At 33.1% G+C, this 6,000-nt stretch overlaps 1 protein-coding gene across 1 annotated transcript in view; it reads right to left on the bottom strand.

Annotated features, from left to right (window-relative positions):
• Positions 1 to 5,801: 5,801 nt before the first annotated feature.
• Positions 5,802 to 6,000, bottom strand: part of LACC1 (laccase domain containing 1) — a 153,892-nt gene continuing 153,693 nt past the window's right edge. The window contains exon 10 of the transcript XR_003314433.4: positions 5,802 to 5,897. The gene's annotated coding sequence lies outside the window, so the exon portion shown is untranslated. The remainder of the gene's footprint in view (positions 5,898 to 6,000) is intronic.

Raw genomic sequence — 6,000 nt, 5'->3', positions numbered from 1 at the left:
CAATTCTCTTGTGATAGTCTACATTCCTCCCTGGTATCCCTTGACATTCTAAATGGTTTCTTAAACTTTTACATAAACTAAGTTTCACTCTTTGTGCTATAAAGATCAATGGGTTTGGGCAAATGCATAGTGCTATATCCACAATTACAGTGTCATACAGAATAATTTCACTACCCTAAACTATCTCTTATACTTCACATATTCAACACTGCCCCCCACCACACGCCTGAACCCTTGATGACTACTGATCATTTTACTATTTCTATAATGTTGCCTCTTCCAGAATGTTACATTGTTGGAATCGTATGGTATATAGCACTTTCAGACTGGCTGTTTTTATAAAGCCGTATGCATTTAAGATACATTCATGTCTTTTTGTGCTTTGTTGGCACATTTCTTATTATGGCTGAATAATATTCCACTGTAGAGATGTACCGTAGTTTGTTTATCCATTCACCTATTGAGGAATATCTTGTAGTTTCCAGGTTTGGGTGATTATGACAAAAGATGCTATAAGAATTCAGAAATAATCCAGTTTTAGCCCATTTCCATCAACTGAAAAATTTCTTTGAACTATTGGCAGTCATCCTTGCTCTCTCCCTCATCCCAGGCAGTATTGCCTTTCTCAGAAATCATTTATAAATGTAATCATCATAGTCTAATGTGTCTGGCTTCTTTCACTTAGCATTATGTTTTTGATGTTCAACTGTGTTGTTCCATATGTCAGTAATCCATTCCTTTTTATTATTGTGCAATATTCCATTGTCAGGATTTACTACTTTTATGCATTCATCAGTTGATGGACATTTGCCTTTTTTTGGCATACTAACACTACCATTAGACCATTCACGTATAAGTTTTTATGTGGACATATGTTCACATTTCTCCTGGGTAGATATCTAGGAGTCAAATTGCTGGCTGTTTGGTAAGTTTTTATTTAACTTTTAAAAAGCTATGAGTTTCCCAAAGTAGTTGCACCATTTGTTCCTACCAGCAATGAATGAGGGTTCCACTTCTTCCACATCCTCACCAACACTTGGAATTTTCAGTCTTCTTGAGTTGAGCCACTCTAGTGGGCGTGAGATGGTATCTTGTGGTTTTAATTTGCATCCCTACTAATGGCATTGAGCATCTTTTCATATGTTTATTAGCTACTTGTATATCTTCTTTGGAGAAATTTATATTCAAATTGTTCATTTTTTCTTCTTTCCAGTTTGCTCATTTTTTAAGGGAGTTATTTGTCTTCTTATTGAATTGTAAAATTTATTTACTCTATATAAAAGTCCTCTATCTGATAATGTTTTGTAAATATTTTCTCCCAGTCTCTGTCTTGTCTTTTTATTTTCTTAGTGATCTCTTGTAAAGGACAAAAAATTTTGATTTTGATGAAGTCCAATTTATCAAATTTTTAATGGATGTGCTTTTGATGTCATACCCAAGAAACACTTACTAACCCAAAATCACAAACATTTTTCTCCTGTGTATCTTTTGAGACATAGTTTTAGCTCTTACATTCACATCTATGATAATTGATTTAAAGTTTGGGGAGGTCTTTTTCGTGAGGGGGTGTTTTGTTTGTTTGTTTTTGCAAATGGATTGAGCTCCATTTGTTGAAAAGATTATCTCCCCCATTGAATTACCTTGGCACATTTGTTGAAAATATATTGACCATATATATGTAGGGTTTATTTCTGGACTATTCTGCACTGTTGATCTTTATGTCTATCGTTATGCCAATATCACACTTATCTACTGTTGTCTTATCTACTATTACTTTGTGTTGACTTTTGAAATCAAGCTGTTTATTTTTTATCTTTTAAAGATTTTACTTATTTGTTTATTTGACAGAGAGAGAGACAGCCAGCGAGAGAGGGAACACAAGCAGGGGGAGTGTGAGAGGAAGAAGCAGGCTCCCAGAGGGGGAGCCTGATCCAGGGCTGGATCCCAGAATGCTGGGATCACACCCTAAGCCGAAGGCAGAAGCTTAAGGACTGCACCACCCAGGTGCCCCATGAAATCAAGCTGTTTAAGTCAACTTTGTTCCTTTATCTTAAAATTGTTTTGACTATTCTATGTTGTTTGCATTTATATATACATCCTAGGATCAGCTTATTGATATTTAATAAAGGAAGCCAGCTGGGATTTTGGTAGGGGCTATTTTGAATTTCTAGATCAGTTTGGAAAAAAATCGACATCTTAAGAATGTCAAGTTTTATAATCCATGAACATAATATATTTCTTACTTATTTAGATCTTCTTTCATTTCATTCAGTAATATAATTTTCAATGTATAGAGCAGTCTTATTTTTAAAAAATTATTCCTAAGTATTTTGTTCTTTTTGTTGTTATTGTGAATGGCATTTTTATTAATTACATTTTAGATTGTTTGTTGCTAGTATACAGGAATACAATGCTGTGTATATATTCATTTAGTATCCTATGACCTTGCTAAACTCTATTAATAGTTTAGTCTTTTTCTTAGCTTCCTTAGAATTTTCTACACAAAAGATCATTTCATCTGTGAATAAAACATTTTATTTCTTCCTTTCTAATCTATATGCATTTAACTTCTTTTTCTTGCCTTACTTCACTGGCTAGAGCCTCCAATACAGTAAATATTCCCAATCTAAGGAAGAAGGAATTTAGTCTTTTACCAGTAAGTGTGATACCAACTGTGAGTCTTTTATAGATACCCTTTATTAAGTTAAGGAATTTCTCTTTTCTTTCTAGTTTGTTGGGAGTTTTTAACATGAATGGGTATTGGCTTTTTTTTTTTTTTCAATTCTCTTTCTGTCTCTATTGAGTTGGGTTTTGCCTTTTATCCTCTTAATATTATGTATTACATTGATTGATTTTTCAACTTTACTCTTGCAAATCCCAGCTTTTCATTGTTTATAATCCTTTCCATACATTGATGAATTTGATTTGCCGATGTTCTGCTAAGGATTTTTGTGTCTGTACTCATGGGGGTTATTATTCCATAGTTTTAACAAATTATTTTTCTTGCAATGTATGTCTTACTTTGATATCAGGTTAATACTGGCCTCATTTTATCAGTAGAAAAAGTATTCCTTCCCCTATTTTTTGAGTTTTTGTAAAATTAGTGTTATTTTTTTTTCCTTTAAATGCTTGATAGATTTTATAAGTAAAATCATTTGGGACTTGGCTTTCCTATGTGGAAAGATTTTTGTGTTTTAATTCAATTTCTTTACTCAATATACATCTATTCAGAGTCACCAATTCTTTATGAGTCTGTTTTAGTAATTTGTGTACTTCTAGGACTCTATTAATTCATCAATTAGTTTCATTTAAATTATTTAATCTTTTAGCATAAAGTTTTTTATAATATTCCCTTATAGTTATTTTAATCTCTTTATGGCCTGTGTTAATGTGTCTCTTTCATTCTTGATTTTGGAAATTTCTGTCTGCTTCAACCTTTCCTTGGTCAGGCTAGGTAGAGGTTTATCAATTTTGTTGTTTTCAAAGAACCAAATTTTAATGTAATTGAAATTCTCTATTGCTTTGCATTTTCTATTTTACTTATTTGCATCCAGATCTTTATTATTTCCTTCCTTCTACTCCCTTTGAATTTGATTTGCTCTTCTTTTCCTAGCTTCTTATGATAGAAACTTAGATTATCGACTTTAGATCTTTCTTCTTTTTTAATATAAACATTTATAGCTATAAGCTCCCCTCGAAGCACTATTTTAGCTGTGTTCCATAAGCTTAGATATTGTTTGTTCTCGTTTTTTAATTAGTTCACAATATTTTCTAATTTCTCTTGTGATTTCTTTTTTGACCCATGGGTTATTTAGAAGTGTGCTGTTAAATTCTCAATTATTTGAGGATTTTCCAGATTTTTTTTGCTACTGATTTTTTATTTAGGTTTACTGGAATCAGAGAATATACTTGGTATGACTTCAATCTTATTAAATTCATTATTATTCATTTTATGAACTTGGCCTAAGATCTATACTGGGAAATTCTCTTTTTTTTTTCTTTTTTAAAGATTTTATTTATTTATTCGACAGGATAGAGACAGCCAGCAAGAGAGGGAACACAAGCAGGGGGAGTGGGAGAGGAAGAAGCAGGCTCATAGCGGAAGAGCCTGATGTGGGGCTCGATCCCATAATGCCGGGATCACGCCCTGAGCTGAAGGCAGACGCTTAACCGCTGTGCCACCCAGGCGCCCCAATATACTCGGAAATTTTCTACATGGGCCTAAAAAGAATGTGTACCCTGTGGCTGGTGATAGTGTGCTTATGTGGGTCAGCTAGGTCAAGTTGGTTGATATTGTTCAAATCTTCCTTACTGATTTTCTTTCTCGTCCTATCAATTGTTGAGAGAGAAGTATTTAAATCTCCAACGATAATTATTGATTTGTCTATTTCTACTATCATTTTGTCAGTTTTTGCTCTATGTATTTTATGGCTTGGTCGTGAGGAGCTTTACATTTAAATTGTTATATAATCCCTGCTTCCTTCTTATCATTACTAAGATTACTATCATTACTACTATCATTACCTTTTTCTCTCTAAGAATATTCCTTGTCTTAAAGTCTATTTTGTCTGATATTAGTACAGCCATTCCACCTCTCTATTACTGTTTGCATGGTATATCTATCTAAAGGTGTCTCTCGTAGCACAAACCTGCCATACTTTGCTTTTTGTTTCTCTATTGTTGGGCATTTATGTTATACATTGTTCTACAGATACTTACCCTCCACATGTTCAATTTTTTTAGAATAAGAAACCATTGTAGTTACTATCCCTCAAACAAGAAATGTTTCAAACTTTTTCCATGATTATACGGGCATAATTGTTATCCTTTCATTATAAATTAATGAAAATAAATTATTTTTAAGAGAATTGTATGATATGCTTTGTACTTACAATTTAACATAATTCTTAAAATAATCCAGTCGTGTAGATATTTTATTCTTTTTACAGGTGAATAGCCTGAGGTTCATGGAGATTAAATAAGTGACTCAGGCATACAAAACAAACATTCAGTGAAGGAGCCCATCCTGTTAGACTCCATATGATACTGTGACGTTTTTCTTCAACCCCTTCTCTCTCTTCCTTCTGTCCATGCTCTCCTTACTCCCACAATGTTTTCTCCTAACATTCCACATGTCTCTTTTAGGGACAAGGTGTTTCAGAACAAGTTATTTGTCTTTTTTTGTCAGGGCCAGAGACTATGGTAAACTCATTCAGAGTTGTTCATAATTGATGATGGGCTGCTTTATATGAGAATATGACCAAGAATGGGAATTTTCTCCCATTCTTATTTTATCACATTCTCTTACATTATCTCTAATTGCACTTGTGGCAGATCAGGAAGAGAAGCATAAGATGAGGACTGAAGAGAGGGGAGTTGTTTTCGCTGTTGCTGTTAACATACTGTGTGTGTGTGTGTGTGTGTGTGTGTCTGTTGTGGTGGCAGCCTCCTATGTATTCTCAACCAAATCTTCCCAAAGTGTCTGATCCTGTCTATTTTGGCCAAGGAGGAATATCCTTTTCAGATACGAATTAAAATCCATCACATAACATTTCACAACAGTTTCTAGAAAGAGAACCAAAACTGATATTGAGATTATATAAAGAATTGGCAAATAGATTGATGGTGGTAACATTCTTGTGTGAGTAACACACAAGAGGAATTTTGTCTGAATAAGTTTTTATATATATAATAATATAATATTAATATATAATAATGTAAGTATACATAATTGTATTTATATATACACACATATATATAGATATAACTTCTCTGTTCTGTGCCAAAATAGCGATTACCTACCTCTTCAGCATGAAATACTTCACTCAGCAATGATTTCCTTCAATGAATCCAAATGTTATTGTATCACTGAAGAGTTAAAGAGATACTTTCCTTTTCTGTGCCAATAGAAAGAAACACACAAGGAGAAGATTGGGTTTTAAACGTAGCAGATTTGAAGTGCTTAGGAATTTCATAAATGTTACAATTTTAGATATATAT

The sequence above is a fragment of the Ursus arctos genome, unplaced genomic scaffold (genome assembly GCF_023065955.2).
Source record: "Ursus arctos isolate Adak ecotype North America unplaced genomic scaffold, UrsArc2.0 scaffold_10, whole genome shotgun sequence".
NCBI classification, from domain to species: domain Eukaryota; kingdom Metazoa; phylum Chordata; class Mammalia; order Carnivora; family Ursidae; genus Ursus; species Ursus arctos.
Note: the sequence above shows the minus strand (reverse complement) of the source record. Positions and strands in the feature narration are given on the sequence as shown.